The sequence below is a fragment of the Rattus norvegicus genome, chromosome 4 (genome assembly GCF_036323735.1).
Source record: "Rattus norvegicus strain BN/NHsdMcwi chromosome 4, GRCr8, whole genome shotgun sequence".
Lineage (NCBI taxonomy): Eukaryota > Metazoa > Chordata > Mammalia > Rodentia > Muridae > Rattus > Rattus norvegicus.
Genome location: NC_086022.1, coordinates 40,563,384 through 40,586,720, shown reverse-complemented (window position 1 = coordinate 40,586,720; position 23,337 = coordinate 40,563,384). Strand labels below are relative to the sequence as shown.

At 37.7% G+C, this 23,337-nt stretch overlaps 1 long non-coding RNA gene across 1 annotated transcript in view; it reads left to right on the top strand.

The window, feature by feature from the left end:
- LOC102547989 (uncharacterized) overlaps positions 1 to 22,242 on the top strand; it is an 80,118-nt gene extending 57,876 nt beyond the window's left edge. Inside the window, exons 2-3 of the long non-coding RNA XR_353145.4 lie at positions 13,943 to 14,026; positions 20,911 to 22,242. This is a non-coding gene — a long non-coding RNA (uncharacterized LOC102547989). The remainder of the gene's footprint in view (positions 1 to 13,942; positions 14,027 to 20,910) is intronic.
- Positions 22,243 to 23,337: the final 1,095 nt, after the last annotated feature.

Genomic DNA, 23,337 nt, shown 5'->3' with positions numbered 1-23,337 from the left:
ATCAATTATATTTTACCTAAAGTAATATATAATACATACAAATATATAGGTAAATATAGTTTAGATATGCATAAACAGTAAATGAAATTATGTTACTTGGGGTGCTAATGCTTTCCCCAAGAACAATACATAATAAAACTCCCCCCAAAAAAGAAAAAAGAAAACCATGCTTTTAGTTGTTCAGGAAAGTCTCTGAGATATCCTAAACAATATGCTGACCCTGAGCTGCCTCCCAGAGGTTGAATGCAGATTCCTATTCATGAAGAAATTAGAAACTTTATATACAACAATTTCAGCTGGATCTGACCTGAAGAGCTCATCCCTAAGAACTATCTTCCACAATAGCTGATGGTAATAAGTAATCTTGTAAGGAAGCAAAAGAATAAATAGTCCTACCAAGCTTTGTCAACTATAAACTACAAGGACCAGTAGAGCACTCATATCTCGATGATGGCCAACAGCTCTCTAATTTGGCCTAATGGCTACTCTGTGGGAGGAAAATATTGGCTAGTATTGGAAATTTAGCCTATCATCTTTGGCTAGTGAGGTCATGGATCTTAGAGTAGAAATGGGTACTGACAGTTTTCCTAAAGTACAATAATTCCTAACTGTATTATAAATACTTATCCTTAAATTCACAGATAAATATAGCTTTGACGCCTCATCAAAAAAGATTCTTTTTGCAGTAGATGGAGACCATTATAGAAAGACACGAGTGGTCAAAATGCAGAGAATTCATTGACTTTGGGTTGTTCAGCCACAACTGATAAATCTACAATACAGCCCCCACATATAAAGCTCATGGAACATCGCAGAAGAGGGAGAAGAAAGATTGTAAGAGACAGGATCAGGAAGTCTACTATGAAATTGTATATTTCAGATATGACATGGAAGCTTCAACCAAAAAATTTCAACAATCTGGTTACCATAATTAGACCTGAATAATAAATATTAATACCATTTGACTTGTCAAACTGGATGGGGAAAATCTCATGGGCCTTATATGTAACTGAAGAATTACAAACATCCAACAACTGCTAGAAAAAAGAATTAGAGAAAAGTCTCCTAGTTGGTTATCCAATACCAGTGGCCAGCTTTAAAAAATATGTACATGCAAGTAACACTAAATTGACTCATTAAGTAGTTATGTAACTATTCTAGATACTATAAAATTGAAAATGCATTTATAAAATGCTGCATATTCAGTTTTAAGTTTGAATAATGAACAAGTTAAAAATATGTAATTCTGCATGTAAATATATACTTGATATTCTTTGCTATCTATTTACCAATTTAAATATACATCATGTGATAGACCATGTCAGTTATTTTATAACACAGATATTTTATTACAGATATTTGATAATTCGTTTAGAAAGTGTGTTACACAGAGAGCCCACACATATTTCTTCATGTATTTTTATTTCAAATATCTAAAGATATGAAAGGGGACTTTTAAATATAACAACTGTGCACAGATAGTCTCACTTTTATTGAACGCATTAGCATATTAGAATGACTACCCAGGGTGATCTACAGTGGGGCTTATGCATAATACCTCTAATCAGTGATCACTAAGAAATGTCAAGAAATGCATGATTTCCCTGCCCATGCAAGGAGAGGTTGATCTCAATTGCCTCTTTCTAAAGTTTTATTAACTCCTACAGGGAGGGATGAGGGGATGAATAACTTTCTTTCAAAAGAAAATCTAGGGACGTATTCAGAATACCATATGACTATTTGACTTGAATCAGTCACCTTGCTGAGCTGAGAAAGAATACGTCTTAATTAAATAGCTCTCATCCCACTTTAAAAGTCTCTCCATAATGTTTTCTTCTGAGAAATTTCATTGATTTTCACATTTGAAAGTACGTATTAAAATAATTTCTTAGCATTATGGTGATAGTTTTCATGTGGAATAAATTCTGATTCTCACTCAATCTTATACATCAAATACATTTTAAGTAAGATGTTTGTTCATATTTCTTATGTTATAAAATGTTTGTCACCGAGCTGATGCAGCTACTAAGTGAGTCCCTAGGTTCCATTTTTAGCACCATAAAATCAGCAAACAAATGAAAAATACTTTGTCTTTTGTGATAGATTTGAGCACTGGCTTCAGAGTTTCTTACACTTTGAGAATGACAGTTAAAGTTCATCATTTTCTGGAAAACTCAACAAAGTTCAGGCCTTGATGAATAGGAACAAAGGTATTAGACCATTAATTTAAGGCACATCACCAAGATCAGTCTGACTAAAACCTGAGAGCAAAAATTTATGAACACCTGAGTAAAAAAATATTAGTAATTTCTAGAAATAATCCAAGGGATCTAAATCAGGGCTCCTACTCTACCTCTGTCCCATACCTCTAGCTGTAATGATTGACTTCTAAGAACAGCAAGAAAGACAATGACCATAAGACTAGCTACTTTTATAAAGGATTTGGATTCAGTGTCATGCTGTCCAGAGTTAGATATAACCAACAATAGCCTTGTAGCTTAGAGAAGGAGAGATGTTTACCAAACAACCAGAAAGTATGTGAGAGCATGCTCATTTTGATCTTGCTGTTCACATGTGGCCATGCACAGAACATTTTCCCTCAGTTTCTCTTCCTTTGCACTGGGCTATTAGGTTAGGCTATGTTTAGTTGTTTTCTAGGATAAAAACATTTATTCTTGCTATGTATTAAGAAAGCAGAGGAAGTGATATCCAGCTTCTCTTTAGATAGGGGATAACTCCCCTTTCCCTAAAGGCATTACAAGGCAAAGCAAAGTGAGCAAGACACTTCTGGACAAGAAGCTACCTGCTTCTTCGAGCAGTGCCTGATGACAAGGGTTCTTGCAGTGTTCTCAGAAACTTTTCCCAGCACCAAGTTAGCAGCAGCTGTTCCTTCAGTAGCTCCTGACAGAAGTCATTGTCAAACCAGGGATGTAGCTTCCAGGGATTGACTTCAGTAGAGAGGAGTGTAATAAGCAACAACTTTGAGAGGGTCTTCCTGGCCTTATCCTGTGACATGTGTCTCTAGTAGTGGGGCTGGTTTGTCCAGCGTGTTCTGTACCATGGTGACCACTTGGTGAATGGCTCACTCTGCTTTCATCATTAGAAAGCAGGAGTTACTTGCTGGTTTGCTCTCTGTGACACATCACAGTTCAGTAAAAAGATGATAAAAGAATGTGAAAAAATAGCACTCTGAAGTATCAAAATTATTTAAAGTTGTGTCTGGGCCAATTTTAAAGTCTAATTTTTTTCACTTATTACTCTTTCCTATTATTGCAGGTAGATGGTATCATATTCTGGTTTCTGATTCTGGTTGTCTTGCTTGCTTGTTTCTCATTCTTAAATCTTTTCTCTGTCTCTCTGTTTTTCTCTCTCTGTTATATTTTGTGCATGTTTGTGTATTTCTATTTTTGGAGTGCAGTGTTCATATATATATATATATATATATATATATATATATATATATATATATATATATGTACATGTCTGCAGTATGCCGGTGCATGCGGAGGCTAGTGTACTTAACCCATTTCCCATGCTTTTGTTTAAATATTCTCTCATGGTACACAGAATTCTCCAATTCCTATTGACTCTTAGTGTTTCTCAGTGTTCCTGTCCTCACAGCATATGGAGAAGGCAGTTAAATGCTGATGTTCAGTCCTTCCATTTATGTTCCGAATCCAGATTTTCAGTAATAATTCCAGAAGGCATAAGAATCTTGCCAGCACTCCTGAGTAGTGTTGCACTGACTGTGTGTTTGGATACCTTCCTTCCCACCCGTATCAGATTTGCTTTCTCTGTTTACAGCTATCACTCATCTCAAATACTTTTCCCAGAAACAGATTGTTAGTCCAAAGATTAAATTCTCAAGTTGAAGATGTTTAGAAGCTGGAAGCTTTGTTTAAGCTCTCTAGAAGACCTGCCAACTCTTAGGAAACTTAGATTAGATTTTGTCGCTAATATATCAGCACCAAAGTAGTTTCTTCTGAGCTTTGCATCTAGGGTACTTTCTGATCTCCCAGAACAGCAAGTAGGAGAGCACTGCTCCTTGGCACAACTTTAAGTGACTCCTTAATGTGTGGGAAAACTGATGGCTATAGATTTTCCAGATGCTGATACAATTGAACTTGAAAAGATCCCTCCTTTTTTTCTTCCGTTTCTGTATCTCTCTGCATGTATATTCTGGGTCAGGATGCAAATTTAATTCCTTGAGAAAAGTTCCCCAAGGTACATATGCAAATGTACCCTAATTATGGCTATGCATTACATATGACTATGCCCTACCTTGTTAGAGTATTGGTTTCCATTATTAGAAATTTCCATATTTTAAATATTTATCATTGCTGTGATAAGTTAACATGGGATCATGTAATTGACTCTTTTACAAGTTTTTTTCCTCTCCAATATGTTAACATTGGGAAACTGGCATAATCTGATCACTGGAGCTGTATTTGATTGGAAATAAGTTTTGATCACATGATGTCATTACTGTTGAAAATTTCTACCTGGGAATATCAGAAGAGTTAGTAAACAAAGAACATGGAAAATAAATAGCTATAAATTATTTAAAAAATTGAAAACATATCAATAATCAATCGTGCATGTGGGGAGATAATATCAAGGATCTTGGTTTGACATATTTTAGACATATTTTAGAAGGCTAGGTAAAAAACAATTCATGAGAGAAGGTGATATGCTAGAAGAGTTATGAGAATATGTAAAGTTTATTAATAGTCAGGGGTAAGAGTATAGATTTCTTTTTTTTTTATCACATCGGGATACATTTATATCTTGGAACATCTCATAAATGACTTCTTCCTTTTCCTCAGTCTTTAAATTACACACCATTTATAGTTACATTAACTAAGGTCACCATAAAGTGGAATATGTAACTTGTTTGTCCAAAATTATTACCAAAACAAGTGAATTTCAAATAAATGCCTTCTCATAGCCTCCCATCTCCCTGGGGATAAAGTGGTCAGCCCACCTTTGTTAGCCCTTTCTCCACTCTACTGGCTACCTGTCTTCTGTGAGTCTAGTTTTTTTTTTTTTCTCTCTCTTTTTTTTTATTACCTTGAATATTTCTTATATACATTTCAAGTGTTATTCCCTTTCCCGGTTTCCGGGCAAACATCCCCCTCCCCCTCCCCTTCCTTATGGGTGTTCCCCTCCCAACCCTCCCCCCATTGCCGCCCTCCCCCCATAGTCTAGTTCACTGGGGGTTCAGTCTTAGCAGGACCCAGGGCTTCCCCTTCCACTGGTGCTCTTACTAGGATATTCATTGCTACCTATGGGGTCAGAGTCCAGGGTCAGTCCATGTATAGTCTTTAGGTAGTGGCTTAGTCCCTGGAAGCTCTGGTTGCTTGACATTGTTGTACTTTTGGGGTCTCGAGCCCCTTCAAGCTCTTCCAGTTCTTTCTCTGATTCCTTCAACGGGGGACCTATTCTCAGTTCAGTGGTTTGCTGCTGGCATTCGCCTCTGTATTTGCTGTATTCTGGCTGTGTCTCTCAGGAGCGATCTACATCCGGCTCCTGTCAGTCTGCACTTCTTTGCTTCATCCATCTTGTCTAATTGGGTGGCTGTATATGTATGGGCCACATGTGGGGCAGGCTCTAAAGGGTGTTCCTTAAGTCTCTGTTTTAATCTTTGCCTCTCCCTTCCCTGCCAAGGGTATTCTTTTTCCTCATTTAAAGAAGGAGTGAAGCATTCACATTTTGATCATCCGTCTTGAGTTTCGTTTGTTCTAGGGATCTAGGGTAATTCAAGCATTTGGGCTAATAGCCACTTATCAATGAGTGCATACCATGTATGTCTTTCTGTGATTCGGTTAGCTCACTCAGGATGATATTTTCCAGTTCCAACCATTTGCCTACGAATTTCATAAACTTGTTGTTTTTGATAGCTGAGTAATATTCCATTGTGTAGATGTACCACATTTTCTGTATCCATTCCTCTGTTGAAGGGCATCTGGGTTCTTTCCATTTTCTGGCTATTATAAATAAGGCTGCGATGAACATAGTGGAGCACGTGTCTCTTTTATATGTTGAGGCATCTTTTGGGTATATGCCCAAGAGAGGTATAGCTGGATCCTCAGGCAGTTCAATGTCCAATTTTCTGAGGAACCTCCAGACTGATTTCCAGAATGGTTTTACCAGTCTGCAATCCCACCAACAATGGAGGAGTGTTCCTCTTTCTCCACATCCTCGCCAGCATCTGCTGTCACCTGAGTTTTTGATCTTAGCCAATCGCACTGGTGTGAGGTGAAATCTCAGGGTTGTTTTGATTTGCATTTCCCTTATGACTAAAGATGTTAAACATTTCTTTAGGTGTTTCTCAGCCATTCGGCATTCCTCAGCTGTGAATTCTTTGTTTAGCTCTGAACCCCATTTTTTTTAATAGGGTTATTTGTTTCCCTGCGGTCTAACTTCTTAAGTTCTTTGTATATTTTGGATATAAGGCCTCTATCTGTTGTAGGATTGGTAAAGATCTTTTCCCAATCTGTTGGTTGCCGTTTTGTCCTAACCACAGTGTCCTTTGCCTTACAGAAGCTTTGTAGTTTTATGAGATCCCATTTGTCGATTCTTGATCTTAGAGCATAAGCCATTGGTGTTTTGTTCAGGAAATTTTTTCCAGTGCCCATGTGTTCCAGATGCTTCCCTAGTTTTTCTTCTATTAGTTTGAGTGTGTCTGGTTTGATGTGGAGGTCCTTGATCCACTTGGACTTAAGCTTTGTACAGGGTGATAAGGATGGATCGATCTGCATTCTTCTACATGTTGCCCTCCAGTTGAACCAGCACCATTTGCTGAAAATGCTATCTTTTTTCCATTGGATGGTTTTGGCTCCTTTGTCAAAAATCAAGTGACCATAGGTGTGTGGGTTCATTTCTGGGTCTTCAATTCTATTCCATTGGTCTATCTGTCTGTCTCTGTACCAATATCATGCAGTTTTTATCACTATTGCTCTGTAATACTGCTTGAGTTCAGGGATAGTGATTCCCCCTTAAGTCCTTTTATTGTTGAGGATAGCTTTAGCTATCCTGGGTTTTTTGTTATTCCAGATGAATTTGCAAATTGTTCTGTCTAACTCTTTGAAGAATTGGATTGGTATTTTGATGGGGATTGCATTGAATCTGTAGATTGCTTTTGGTAAAATGGCCATTTTTACTATATTAATTCTGCCAATCCATGAGCATGGGAGATCTTTCCATCTTCTGAGGTCTTCTTCAATTTCTTTCCTCAGTGTCTTGAAGTTCTTATTGTACAGATCTTTTACTTGCTTGGTTAAAGTCACACTGAGGTACTTTATATTATGTGAGACTATTATGAAGGGTGTCGTTTCCCTAATTTCTTTCTCGGCTTGTTTCTCTTTTGTATAGAGGAAGGAAACTGATTTATTTGAGTTAATTTTATACCCAGCCACTTTGCTGAAGTTGTTTATCAGCTTTAGTAGTTCTCTGGTGGAACTTTTGGGATCACTTAAATATACTATCATGTCATCTGCAAATAGTGATATTTTGACCTCTTCTTTTCCGATCTGTATCCCCTTGATCTCCTTTTGTTGTCTGATTGCTCTGGCTAGAACTTCAAGAACTATATTGAATAAGTAGGGAGAGAGTGGGCAGCCTTGTCTAGTCCCTGATTTTAGTGGGATTGCTTCAAGTTTCTCTCCATTTAGTTTAAAGTTAGCAACTGGTTTGCTGTATATGGCTTTTACTATGTTTAGGTATGGGCCTTGAATTCCTATTCTTTCCAGGACTTTTATCATGAAGGGGTGTTGAATTTTGTCAAATGCTTTCTCAGCATCTAATGAAATGATCATGTGGTTCTGTTCTTTCAGTTTGTTTATATAATGGATCACGTTGATGGTTTTCCGTATATTAAACCATCCCTGCATGCCTGGGATGAAGCCTACTTGATCATGGTGGATGATTGTTTTGATGTGCTCTTGAATTCGGTTTGCCAGAATTTTATTGAGTATTTTTGCGTCGATATTCATAAGGGAAATTGGTCTGAAGTTCTCTTTCTTTGTTGTGTCTTTGTGTGGTTTAGGTATAAGAGTAATTGTGGCTTTGTAGAAGGAATTCGGTAGTGCTCCATCTGTTTCAATTTTGTGGAATAGTTTGGATAATATTGGTATGAGGTCTTCTATGAAGGTTTGATAGAATTCCGCACTAAACCCGTCTGGACCTGGGCTCTTTTTGGTTGGGAGACCTTTAATGACTGCTTCTATTTCCTTAGGAGTTATGGGGTTGTTTAACTGGTTTATCTGTTCCTGATTTAAGTTCGATACCTGGTATCTGTCTAGGAAATTGTCCATTTCCTGAAGATTTTCAAGTTTTGTTGAATATAGATTTTTATAGTAAGATCTGATGATTTTTTGAATTTCCTCTGAATCTGTAGTTATGTCTCCCTTTTCATTTCTGATTTTGTTAATTTGGACGCACTCTCTGTGTCCTCTCGTTAGTCTGGCTAAGGGTTTATCTATATTGTTGATTTTCTCAAAGAACCAACTTTTGGTTCTGTTGATTCTTTCTATGGTCCTTTTTGTTTCTACTTGGTTGATTTCAGCTCTGAGTTTGATCATTTCCTGCCTTCTACTCCTCCTGGGTGTATTTGCTTCTTTTTGTTCTAGAGCTTTTAGGTGTGCTGTCAAGCTGCTGACATATGCTCTTTCCTGTTTCTTTCTGCAGGCACTCAGCGCTATGAGTTTTCCTCTTAGCACAGCTTTCATTGTGTCCCATAAGTTTGGGTATGTTGTACCTTCATTTTCATTAAATTCTAAAAAGTTTTTAATTTCTTTATTTATTTCTTCCTTGTCCAGGTTATCATTGAGTAGAGCATTGTTAAATTTCCACGTATATGTGGGCATTCTTCCCTTATTGTTATTGAAGACCAGTTTTAGGCCGTGGTGGTCCGATAGCACGCATGGGATTATTTCTATCTTTCTGTACCTGTGGAGGCCTGTTTTTTGACCAAGTATATGATCAATTTTGGAGAAAGTACCATGAGGAGCTGAGAAGAAGGTATATCCTTTTGCTTTAGGATAGAATGTTCTATAAATATCCGTTAAGTCCATTTGGCTCATGACTTCTCTTAGTCTGTCGACATCACTGTTTAATTTCTGTTTCCATGATCTGTCCATTGATGAGAGTGGGGTGTTGAAATCTCCCACTATTATTGTGTGAGGTGCAATGTGTGTTTTGAGCTTTAGTAAGGTTTCTTTTACGTATGTAGGTGCCCTTGTATTTGGGGCATAGATATTTAGGATTGAGAGTTCATCTTGGTGGATTTTTCCTTTGATGAATATGAAGTGTCCTTCCTTATCTTTTTTGATGACTTTTAGTTGGAAATTGATTTTATTTGATATTAGAATGGCTACTCCAGCTTGCTTCTTCTGACCATTTGCTTGGAAAGTTGTTTTCCAGCCTTTCACTCTGAGGTAGTGTCTGTCTTTGTCTCTAAGGTGTGTTTCCTGTAGGCAGCAGAATGCAGGGTCCTCGTTGCATATCCAGTTTGTTAATCTATGTCTTTTTATTGGGGAGTTGAGGCCATTGATGTTGAGAGATATTAAGGAATAGTGATTATTGCTTCCCGTTATATTCATATTTGGATGTGAGGTTATGTTTGTGTGCTTTCATTCTCTTTGTTTTGTTGCCAAGATGATTAGTTTCTTGCTTCTTCTAGGGAATAGCTTGCCTCCTTATGTTGGGCTTTACCATTTATTATCCTTTGTAGTGCTGGATTTGTAGAAAGATATTGTTTAAATTTGGTTTTGTCATGGAATATCCTGGTTTCTCCATCAATGTTAATTGAGAGTTTTGCTGGATACAGTAACCTGGGCTGGCATTTGTGTTCTCTTAGGGTCTGTATGACATCAGTCCAGGATCTTCTGGCCTTCATAGTTTCTGACGAGAAGTCTGGTGTGATTCTGATAGGTCTGCCTTTATATGTTACTTGACCTTTTCCCCTTACTCCTTTTAATATTCTTCTTTGTTTTGTGCATTAGGTGTTTTGAGTATTATGTGATGGGAGGAGTTTCTTTTCCGGTCCAATCTATTTGGAGTTCTGTAGTCTTCTTGTATGTTTATGGGCATCTCTTTCTTTAGGTTAGGGAAGTTTTCTTCTATGATTTTGTTGAAGATATTTACTGGTCCTTTGAGCTGGGTGTCTTCACTCTCTTCTCTACCTATTATCCTTAGGTTTGATCTTCTCATTGAGTCCTGGATTTCCTGTATGTTTTGGACCAGTAGCTTTTTCCGCTTTATATTATCTTTGACAGTTGAGTCAATGATTTCTATGGAATCTTCTGCTCCTGAGATTCTCTCTTCCATCTCTTGTATTCTGTTGGTGAAGCTTGTCTCTACAGCTCCTTGTCTCTTCTTTTGGTTTTCTATATCCAGGGTTGTTTCCATGTGTTCTTTCTTGATTGCTTCTATTTCCATTTTTAATTCCTTCAACTGTTTGATTGTGTTTTCCTGGAATTCTTTCAGGTTTTTTTGTGTCTCCTCTCTATGGGCTTCTACTTGTTTATTTATGTTTTCCTGGAATTCTTTCAGGGATTTTTGTGTCTCCTCTCTATGGGCTTCTACTTGTTTATTTATGTTTTCCTGGAATTCTTTCAGGCATTTTTGCGATTCCTCTCTGTAGGCTTCTACTTGTTCTCTAAGGGAGTTCTTCATGTCTTTCTTGAAGTCCTCCAGCATCATGAACAAAAATGATTTTGAAACTAGATCTTGCTTTTCAGGTGTGTTTGGATATTCCATGTTTGTTTTGATGGGAGAATTGGGCTCCGATGGTGCCATGTAGTCTTGATTTCTGTTGTTTGGGTTCCTGCGCTTGCCTCTCGCCATCAGATTATCCCTAGTGTTACTTTGTTCTGCTATTTCTGACAGTGGCTAGACTGTCCTATAAGCCTGTGTGTCAGGAGTGCTGTAGACCTGTTTTCCTCTCTTTCAGTCAGTTATGGGGACAGAGTGTTCTGCTTTCGGGCGTGCAGTTTTTCCTCTGTACAGGTCTTCAGCTCTTCCTGTGGGCCTGTGTCTTGAGTTCACCAGGCAGCTTTCTTGCAGCAGAAAATTTGGTCTTACCTGTGGTCCCGAGGCTCAAGTTCGCTCGTGGGGTGCTTCCCACGGGCTCTCTGCGGTGGCAGCAACCAGGAAGACCTGTGCCGCCCCTTCCGGGAGCTTCAGTGCACCAGGGTTCCAGATGGTCTTTGGCTTTTTCCTTTGGCGTCCAAGATGTTGTGCGGAGAGCAGTCTCTTCTGGTTTCCCAGGCTTGTCTGCCTCTCTGAAGGTTTAGCCAAGGGTATAGATTTCTAAATATAGTTTAAGGGTATGACTTTAAATTATTTTTATGTCTTATTCAGTATCAGTATAACTTTTGGAAATCTGAATATTTTACTTATTTTTCATTTTCCTTCTTTATTAAATGACATTCATAATTATAGTATTTATGTCAGAAGCAACTGTAAGAACAACATATGCTTTGTAAATTATAAAGATCCTATTCATACCAGTTTTGTTTAGCTATGAATTCATTCTATGAATTTAAAGAAAGGGAATAACATTTGAAATGTAAATAAAAAATACACAATTTAATAAAAATGGGTAAAAAAAAAGCAAGAAAATAATCTCCATGCAATGAAACCAAAAGAAGAGAGCAACATACAAGTAATTATAACTCTAAAATCAAAAATAACAGGAAACAACAATCACTATTCCCTAATATCTCTTAAATCAATGGACTCAACTCCCCCATTGAAAAAACAATCATCTAGGATATGTGCAGACTAAAATTTAGGTTTTTTTTTTTTTTTTTGGTTCTTTTTTTCGGATCTGGGGACCGAACCCAGGGCCTTGCGCTTCCTAGGTAAGCGCTTTACCACTGAGCTAAATCCCCAGCCCCTAAAATTTAGTTTTGATTATGACAGACAGAGGCTCTGGCATAATAGACTGTTTAGCTCAAAGTCAGAATAGTATGAATGAGTTTCACTTTGTGTTAAAAATCCACTAGAGTTTATGTTCAGGGCTCAATTTTATGTAAGTTTGAGGGATATTTTGAGAGTTGGAAATGCCCATATTTACCCTTTCATTTATTATGCCATGTAAATAAGTTGGGCAAGGGTTGCATTCAGATGTTTATAAATTAGGAGAGTGATCCACTGAGTCATTCTAACTAGAACTGTTCATTTCTTCACTTCAGGTTATAAGCTACATACTCAAAAGTTAATACTTTAAAATTAAATTCCCTTAAAAATATTCTTTTGACAGTTCAATTTTATCTAATTTTAAAGAATTTGGTTTAAAAATATTTTTGAGAAATCTCCTTTGAGAGCTACAATGCTAGGTAATTTCATTTTAATTTTTAAAGTTGTATTTTGAATTACCTTGCTAACTAGTTTTATAATGTTCTGTCACTCCAAAAAGACATAGATTTATTAAATTAAAATTGTGGAACAAGACATACAGATCCCAAAACAACATCCTCCAGGCCATTGCCATTGTACTTGATTACTTATCAAACTTATGTGGTAGGACTGCTGTGTAAAGACACATTTCAGCTATAAGACAGAGAAATCACTCTCAGAAGAACCAAGAAACTTCATATCTGCTATCTAGCTTCTATAGGATTGTAAAACACTATGTGGACTGGTGAGATATTGGGGATATCAATTGTTTTACCCAGTGTGGGCTTTCCATGCTACAACAGACATATAGGCCAAGCTGTGCCTACTGGTGTACAAACACCAGTACTATTATAAAGTATCAAATGGCATTCTGATTGAAGGCCAGATCTGAAGGAAGAAATTTCAAGCCTAGTGTTGTAATCTTGCCAAACCATTCCATAGTCATATGTCTTAGGGTAGAATCTGATGTTGTTTTGTTAAATGATCATTTAATAGAAGGAGCACTATTTACACATTTTCCTAAATGAATGAATATATATATATATATATATATATATATATACACACAATGCATACACCTTTTGAGATCTATTTCACTCATTTTTGGTGTAGGAACATATGGAGAATCTCCTTGATCTAGAATCATAAAGTATCCTATCTCCACTTTCAAACTCTGAGTAAACATATCATCTAATGAAGAACGATTTTCAGAGGGATGTAATCTATGGATTCATGTTACTGAGCAAGTCCTCTATTCCTCAGCTATATCCTGCTACCATTTTACTTCTGGTTTTAAAGCAAGGTCTCACCAAGATATCTGGACTTAGCCTTGAACTCACTCCAAAGTCCAGGTAGGCCTAAGATCATCCTGCCTTAACCTCTGGAGTATCTGGGATTACAGGACAACTCCACTAGGCCTAGCTTCATGAAGCTGAATAATGACATCTTTGATTCTCAATTTCTGTGATGAACACTGGAAGGTCTTTCTGGATCTTTCATATTTTAATTTACGACAATGATAGTTTTTATGTGCTTTGATGAAATTGTACTATAACTTTAAAATTCTTTATTTGGCTTATTTCAGGAAACTGTTTTGAAGGCCACCATTTAGAAATCTTATTGTTTTTAACTCTCAAATGTTCTGTCCATACCAAGAGAATGCATCTTTTCAACTTGAGATCCTGAAGGATTCTTTCCCTCATGATAGAGGATATCATGAACTTGGCTTTGTTGATGCACCAGAGTAAAAGAAGGGTGCAGGTATGATGGCTAATGGTACTAAGATATTGGGGATCATACTCCATGTCTGAAATACCCATTTTCCTCCACATTTCTTAAATGTGTTTCATATAAATGATAAGGTCTTTTTTTTTTGAAATCTGTCTGTTATTTATTTGCAACAAGATTAAACAAATTTAGAGTTCTACTGGAATGAAAGATAAAAACGAATGGGAAGATGATGGTTAGGCAAAATGCATGCAGTAACCTTTTAAATAGGTGAACCTTTATTTTTGACATTGTCTATTTGGTTATTAAGGATATTTGAACTGGAGATGGCTCCGTGTGCGAATGCAATTGCTGCCAAGACTGATGACCTGAGTTTGATCCTGAAACTCCCATGGTGAGTTGTATAAAAATCAATGAGGGATAAAATAGTTCATTTAAGTGAAATATTAATTAGATTGAGTATATCAGTTAGTGTGGATTAATATGTACCCTGGAGGGGAGAGCTGAATATTCCATGTAAACACACACACACACACACACACACACACACACACACACACACGCACACTCCACTAAACCTCAGGAACACTGTGTTTACAATGGACCCTATCATAGTTGGATAGAGATGGCAAATTACTTTATGATAAAATAAACTCAACACAATTAGAAGATTTTCTATATTTTTTCTGGTTTTCATAATAAAATATTTATAGCAAATTTATAGAAACTGAACAAAGGAAAGATTGTCTAATCAATTAATCTGGAGGATTACAAAAATAAGAAAACTCAAATGTTGACTAACATGAATGTCAATATTACTTTTTAACATAACAACATAGTTCAAATAATTAAGAATCTTCAGTTAAACTTTATTACTGATGTGGAATACAGCTCAAGGGGAGTCCCCAAGAACTGACACTATTACCAAGGCTATGGAGTGCTCACAAAAAGGGGCCTATCATGTCTGCCCGCAGAAAGACGCAACAAGCAGCTGAAAGAGTCAAATGCAGATATTTACATGCAACCAAAGGACAGAAGCTGCTGACACTTATGGTTGAATTAGGGAAAAGCTTGAAGAAGCTGAGGAGGAGGGATGACCCCATAGAAAGACCAGCATTCCCAACTAACTTGGACCATGAGATCTCTCAGATACTGCACCACCAACCAGGTAGCATACACCAGCATATGAGGACCCCAACACATAAACAGCAGAGAACTGCCGGGTCTGGGTTCAGTCAGAGAAGATGCAACTAATGCTCAAGAGACTGGAGGCTCCAGGGAGTGGGGAGGTCTGGTAGGGTGGGGCATGGGAAAGACATCCTCCTGGAGACTGGGGTGGCGCTGGTGGAAGAGGTATGGGATGTAGAACAGTCAGTGGATAGACCAGGAGAGGGATAAAATATGGAGTGTAAAAATAAAAGTTAATTAAATTATAAAATGATGATGATGATGATGATGATGATGATGATGATAAGAAAAGGTGCATAGCCTGTACAGTATGGACAAACTGGAGATGCACCATTCTCACATATTAACCTCTCCTGCAGCCAAGCTTGTCATAACCTCAAGTCAATGTGGAAGCCTCTACAAAGACCACTGAGCCAAGTGCCATGGTAACTTTGCAATGTAGCTAAAGAGAGCCAGACTTTGCTCATGGAATACTCAGACTGGAAGGGGGAAGGGCACCAGTGAACATCAAGGGATCCAAACCCAGCTTTATCTATGTCCTCTTTGTGCCATCGGACATACAGAGATGACTTCTGCTTTTGACATCTGACTAACTCGGCCTTACGTGTACTCATCATGCCGAAAACCAGTTCATAATCTATGTCTTCCAAATGCAGCAGATACGATTTTACTTAATTTTAAGTTATTTAGTAAAGTTTCTGCTTTGGCATCTGCTACTGATTTACAATCATGAATACTAGCAATCAAAGAAGTAAACAAATAAGAAATCAAACAAAATGATCACCAAATCTCTCATGGAATTCCAGAATGTGTAATTTGCTTCTATAAAGTTGTCAGCCCTCCCAACAGTCGCAAGCATATTCTGCTAAGGATAACACAAGGTCCTTTTAGCTGGGAAATGTCAGGCTCTGTATCATGTGATCTCCCCCGACTACAGTGGATTCAGTGAAGAATACAGACTTTAAAGCCAGGCTAGCAAAGGGTCAGAGGGTACTAAGCACAAACTTGTCGACCTGAATTTGATCCTTGGAGCCAGTTGATGGAAGGAGTAAACCAATGCCTGCAGTTGACCTCTGACCTCGAGAGGAGTGGGACAATAAAAAAAAAGTTTCAAAGAAAAATACCTTTGTTAGTGATAAGAAACCAAGGAAACTATAAACATTATGGATTTACTATTCATCAAGCTTCATAACAGATAATCTGTCTAACATTTATTCATAACATCATATAATTGTAGACTATGGGAGAAGGATTGCTTATTCTCTAAAGTATTTTCTACTTTTTTCACTGACCATAAACTTAAGAATCTCCACAATTGTTCTCATATAGGAATTAAACCTCACAATGTGAACACTCCAGGGTAATTTCTACATTGAATCAGGGCCATGTATCTGATAGCTGTGAAAACAGTGTCTCTATTGTAGAAATTTTAACAATACCCATTGCATTGCCATTTTATTAATAATATTAATTCTTTTTCTAACTCAACATAATATTTTAATAACTATTAGACAAAGTTATATAAAACTGAAGGGCTGGTAATGGGCTTAAAACACATAAATTCAATGGTTTTTTTTAGTCTTTTTAAAAATTAATCATTCAATTCGTTTACATCTCAAATGATATCCCGCTTCCCAATTATCCCTCCACAAATCTCCCTTCCACATCTGCAATTTTCCCCCTCCCCTTTGCCTTTATGAGAGTGAGCCCTCTACCCTCACCCTTTTAACTCTATACCTCCCTATCTTTAAAATGCCTGTCATCTCTGATACCTAGAACGTCTGTAGAAGACTCACAGCTAAACTGAAAGAATTTTGCTTTTCATTTTGTGCTGATGTACTCAAATGACAGCCAGCTTTCAGTGTTTTTGTGTAGAGGACATTATGTAGTAATCTACAATCATCTTTTAAGACCAGTACAGTTTGTTAAAGTTTTATGCTAAGAGATTCAAACTAAGGAAACCAAGCTAAAAAGAAAGCCATTCTATCTGTCTTGTCACTGTACAGAAGAAAACCTGTTCCGATGTAGGAGAGACGCATAACATTGCAGAAGTGATGCCCAGCATCCTAGGTAGCAATGACACAAATCTAATGCAAGCTGACATTGATACTCATTAGACTCTGATCCTCTAGCTGGCCCTGCTGATTCCTGGCTGGGTGGCAGTAGGTATTAAAGCTGAGGATCTTCTGTCACTTTTCATTTTGAGGATACTTGGCAATTTGCAGTGAAGAAACATGTCAGTTGGGAGCTTGACTCAAGCTGCCAGTTGGTAAATATGTTGGAATTGTCCAATCATTCCATGTCCTTCTGAAAATTCATGTTGTGGTTCATATTTTTGCATGCCAAATCTTTCGAAAGCAGAATTTTTTATTGTATGTCTTTTAAGAATGTCTACTCAGATAAAATTTTTAAATTTTAGACAAATAAGTTGATGCTTCATTTTTCATCACTCTTGCTACTTAACATTGAAAAATGCAACTCCCAGAATCCCCAAATTACTTTAAGTCTGAAAATAAATACTGTGATTCTTAATCTGTCTGCTTTCTAATTTGATAATTGTTGGCACTGTGATCAGAAGAGACATTTGCCATTCGTGTGTGATTTCAGATCCTCTGTAGACATTGGCAATGCATATAGAAATATTTCAAAATGACATCTTGAAGTATACATGAACAGCATGATAATTATTTAAAGTCATACAAAGAAAAGTGATTCAAAGGTAGATCTAAGACATGGAAGATGGGAGTATTACAAGGTTTGAGAGTTCAAAATTTTCAAGTCTGAAGGAAAAAATTATATCATTTGGAAAGCCAAGAGAGTGTTGGGGCCACTACCCATATGTCTTCTTTGTGCCGATTAGGAAAGGCACCCCTTGTGAGTGATTAGTCCATGGGTTTATGGCTTTCAAAGCAGATGGTGCTTTTGTATGAATATTTTACAAAAGCATCTTTTCCTCTGGGCAGATCAATCCTGTGCCAGAGAACATGGCTTGGCAAGAGGAGTATGGATGGATTTATATTTCTTGCTTCCTTTTTGTAAGGGCCATGGGCAGACAGTACTTTTCTCACCCATTAATGTGAGAAACAATGAAAGTCATGCAACAGTTAAAGAGAGTTGCTTTAGAATGATGAGAGCGTTATTGATAGGATGTGTTTTTGAAGTTATTATTTAACAATGAAGGATCTTTGATGGCAAGAAATACAAACTGTTGTTGATTAATGCACGTAGTATTTCTAAAAATAATGCAGAGTAGTTCCCAATATTAAAAAATGAAGCAAAGGCTTATGAAGTTGGGGGACTTTTGTCATAGCTGAAGCACCAGGACATACATGGGGAGTATGTTTTAACCCAGAACATTAGGTCTCAGGTTTAATGGAACTTCAAACTCACTATCACGGCTTTGAAAGTCTTGATAATCTGACGTCATGTTCCAGAGAAGAATGTCTTAAGTACATACAGACTGTCAATTTTAAATCTCCCCAAATAAAACATTCTTTACATTTTAACACTTAGGTGACAAAAACTAATGGAATTCTATTTTTATATCATAATTTTTAAGATTTAGATTCTGCCACCAATATCAAATCCTACAATTGTGACCTACTTGTGAATTATGCTGGTATGATAGTGGCAAAAATATTATGGAGGTAACCAATTTGGTTGGAGGTAATTCAATCTTTTTTTATTGAATTTAAGACACATTCCATGAATTGGAACCTAAACATGTGGCCAAGAGCCTAAGACTGACTAGGTCATCAGCCCTAAAGGAAAACCTTTTACTATTACTCTGCTAGCTGAACACAGCAATAAATTATGATTCCTAATGACACATTGCTATACCCATAAATCACAGATCTCTCAGCCATTATGAGCGAAACTTCTTGCAGCTGATGTCAGTAGGTGCTAATTTGAATGAAGACCAACAACTGAAATATCTGCAGAGTGAGAGACTGTGGGGCACTCAGCTTGAAGTGGATGTACTTCACCCTCACCTTGCCAAAACTCAGATGTCCATGCAGAAGAGGGCGTGGAAGAATTGTTACAGCCACAGGTGGTTGATGACACCAAGGAATGAGAGGCTTTCAGAAACAACAGGATTGATACACATCATGTCTCACCATGACTGTGACAGCATGCCCAATATCTAGACAAAATCTTAGCATTGAGAAGGGGAAGTGAACACAAATGCCCACCACACAGGTAGTCAGTTGATACCTGGTAGTCAAAGGGATGTCAGTTTTATACAGAGGAGAGACACTGGGTATACCAACCACACTACAGGTCAGACTCCATGCCCAGAAGTAGTTGGCTAATATAAAACAAAAATCATGTTTTTGTGTGTTTTCTATTTTGGTCTCATTTAGTACTTGTTTTATTGTCTTTAGGGTTTTTTTTTGTTATTTGTTTCTTTTGAGAGAGAGAGAGAGAGGGAGAAAGAGAGAGAGAGAGAGAGAGAGAGAGAGAGAGAGAGAGAGAGAGAACACGAAGTTAGGTATTATTGTGGCTTTTTGAAGGATTTAGGAAAGGAGAAAGATATGATCAAAACATGATTACATACATAATACAATGTATATATTAAACAAATTTTAAACTCTGAGTATCTGGTTGTACAGATTTAACCTTAAGCCCAAAGAGGAAGGGATCCTGAGCAACAATCTGTCACGTTGTTTAATGTAAGCCTCGACTGTAAGATTGGAAAGTTATGGAGCCTAACCATAGGAACCTTTGTTTGCAATAACTACCTTTGTAGTTAAGCAATATATTGAAAAATGAAACAATAGTTCATGTATGATACTTCTGTATGGTATTTCTAATATTTATAATAGAAATATAGGATGTTTCTGTTGCCATGGTAAGAATCAGTGTAAATTTTCAGACCTAATGCATGGATTTGAGAGTGAGCCTCCCAGTCTTCACATCACTCTTTCATTCCACCATGTCTTATGTGGGAGAATTTCTATAATCTCAGGAGTATGTGCTTGCTTGCCACCCACATAAGGACACCAATGGGACAGCCCTAGGCTGATAGAAGGCAAAGACTTCACAGATAATTTATGTTCTCTTTCATGTCCACATTTTGTCAGTTGCCTCTAAATTCTTCCTAATGTATTCCTTCATTATATAATTTCATAAAATCTGATGAAAAAAATCACTGAGTGTGCTTTCGACATTTCTCTATGATTCTATTGTGAAACATTTCTCTTGATGGTTTACAACATTTCACAGTAATTTGGGTTTCTAACTTTTCAGTGTCCAGCACAAGCTTCTTTTAATCTCTCAGCTCATACCTGTTTGACATCAGACATCCATACTGAAAGTTAGGCATCCCACAGATTCCACACCAGAGGCTTCCTAGTGGGCTCTTAGAACAGTTCATGTATCTCCTGGATGGACTGAAAACTCTCTGTCAGTCTGCTCTTGTTTTAAATGCTTTCTGTGACCATGCAAGGAATCAAAGGGTTTTAAAAAGTAGGAATGTATGGCAATAATCTCTTGTTTTAATGGGAGAAAGAGTTTGTTTTGGCTATGGTTCCAGAGGAGGAAGACAGCAGGTGGCTGGTTCAGGAACCAAGAGAACACATTTCTCCCTGGAAGCAGAAAGTAAAAAGAGGAAAACTGCAGGTGAAAGGGGATTATATATTCTCAAAACCCACCATTCGACATGAATGCAACTACCAAACTCCCCCAAAACAGCATCACCAAATGAAGACCTAATGTTTCAAACACCTGAGTCTATGAGAGACACGCTCACTCAAAACACCAGAGTGGATACATATTTCTACTTTTTTCTTTTTTGACAAAATAAAATATAGTAATAGAAAACTAGATCCAAGTCAATCCAAGAAGAAGTAAAAACTCCCAAGAATAGGCACAAGAATCACAGTCATTTAAAATACTAAGACTCATATAAAGTCACTAAGCAGACGGTATAGTATACAATCAGAGGACTTGGTGCAGAGTTGTTTAGATCTTGTGCTTGCTGATTTAGTCTTTGTAAGTTCATATGAGCCTTGCTTAGTTGATAAAGAGGGCCTTGTTATCTTCTATTTCCTCTAACTCTTACACTCTTTCTTTCTTCTCTTCTGCTAGGTTCCCTGAGTTCTGAAGGGAAGAATGAGGCGGGACATTCCACAGAACTGTGTTTCAAGGACTCCTGTTTGTGTAATGTCTGGCTTTGTATGTCTGCATCTGTTCTCATCTGCTGCAGGAAGAAGCTTCTCTTATCGTGACTGAATAAGGCACTGATCTATGAGGATAATGGAATACCATTAGTAGTCATTTTATTGATACTTTACTTTTTTGTTTTGAACAGAAACATTTTTGCCATAGGGCATTGAACTATCTATTTTCTGGCTCTTGGTCTCCAAAGCAATGTCAGATATGGGCTCTATCTCATGGAGTGGTCTTTAAGGCAGATCAATTATTTGTTTGCAACTCTCACATGTTCTGAGCCATCATTGCCCTAACATATCTTGCAGGCAGGATAGATTGTAGGTTAAAGGTTTTGTGGCTGGGTTGTTGATTATATTTCTCTTTTGGTAGCTAACAGAGTACCCTTCCACCCAAAGACACTGGAATGTAGGTATTAAAGCCCATCATGGATTTCTCCATATTCAGTGTGTTATGTGAGTTTCATTCTCAGCAGTGTGCCCTGATAGTTTGTAGAGATTAACCCACTGTACTGGTAACACTTGGGTTGTTTGGGGATTTCCAAATGACCCTTTTGGCCAATAATTCAATTCAGTCCAATCCAGTTCTGGAATTTGAGGCTTTGATGAGTAATGGCCAGTGACACTCTGTTGCCCCCAGTATTAGGAGACCTCACTAGCCTCTTCTTTATCTTCTTTAGTAAGTTCACACCATACCATATTTCCGTACCGTCCCTCAAATGCCCTTCAGTTCCAACTGTTCCTTCTTACAAATCTACTCTTAACTCTATCTCTCCTCTAGTTTCTGGATATATGAATAGAACAACAGTTAACAATGTTGGGCATACTGCCCCACAGGTGGCCCATACATATACAGCCACCCAATTAGACAAGATGGATGAAGCAAAGAAGTGCAGGCCGACAGGAGCCGGATGTAGATCGCTCCTGAGAGACACAGCCAGAATACAGCAAATACAGAGGCGAATGCCAGCAGCAAACCACTGAACTGAGAATAGGACCCCCGTTGAAGGAATCAGAGAAAGAACTGGAAGAGCTTGAAGGGGCTCGAGACCCCATATGTACAACAATGCCAAGCAACCAGAGCTTCCAGGGACCAAGCCACTACCTAAGGACTATACATGGACTGACCCTGGACTCTGACCTCATAGGTAGCAATGAATATCCTAGTAAGAGCACCAGTGGAAGGGGAAGCCCTTGGTCCTTCTAAGACTGAACCCCCAGTGAACTAGATTGTTGGGGGGAGGGCGGCAATTGCGGGAGGATGGGGAGGGGAACACACATTAAGAAGGGGAGGGGGAGGGATTAGGGGGATGTTTGCCCGGAAGCCGGGAAAGGGAATAACACTCGAAATGTATATAAGAAATACTCAAGTTAATAAAAACAAAAACAAAAACAATGTTGGGCATAATCTTTAAATGAAGGACAACTGTTCAATTGTAGGTATATAATCACCTATAATTTATGCATTTATGGGGTGTTTGATATTCTCAAGTTTTACATCTCTAGAGATTTACATAATAATATGTGTCATTGTGCTTCATCTCATGCAATGTGACACATATTACAATGTGACAAGGCATGGAGGAAGTGAAAGGAACCCTCTTCTCTTATCTAAATTGTAACAAACTTGGCAAACAGTGGCCTTTGAATTGAAAGTGGCTTATAAACAAGGAAAGTTATATGAGATTACTGCTGGATCTGGACTCAGTCAGAGATGATGCACCTAACTTAGAGAGATATGGGGCCCCAGGGAGTGGGGAGATCTGGTGGGGTAGGAACAGTGGGGACATCCCTCTTGGAGATGGGAGGAGGAGGACAAAAGGGATGTGGAACAATGGGAGAGTGGACTAGAAGGGACATAATGTCTGGACTGTAAAAAATGTTTAAGAAATAAGGAAAAAAATAGAAATGAAGAATCAGGAAGATATGGTTCTAATTAAAAAAAAATCAAGAGTTCTTGTTCTGTAGTAGATAGATCAACAAATGGAACAGAAAAATCTTCCTGAATATATTTCAGCTTTCTTATTGGTCAACATCAATTATGATTAAAGAACATCTAAAGATGGCTAAAGAAAGCATTGTCACCAAAAAATGCTATTTATAGGAAGCTAAGTATATATTTTGAAATTAGGGCAACAAAGAAAGCAATGGAAACCTCAACTAATATCAGTCGTCAGCAGGAGTGGGATATTGATGCAATAGATTTGATTATGTTTTGGAGAGGATTGTGGAAGGACTTTGGAAATTTTGGCTATAATATCCATTGAGTATTGAGAGCTTGGAAGATAAGAATGTTGAGAGCAGTGCAGAAGATGGAGGCCTGGCTTGTAAAGTTTCAGCGAGAAGT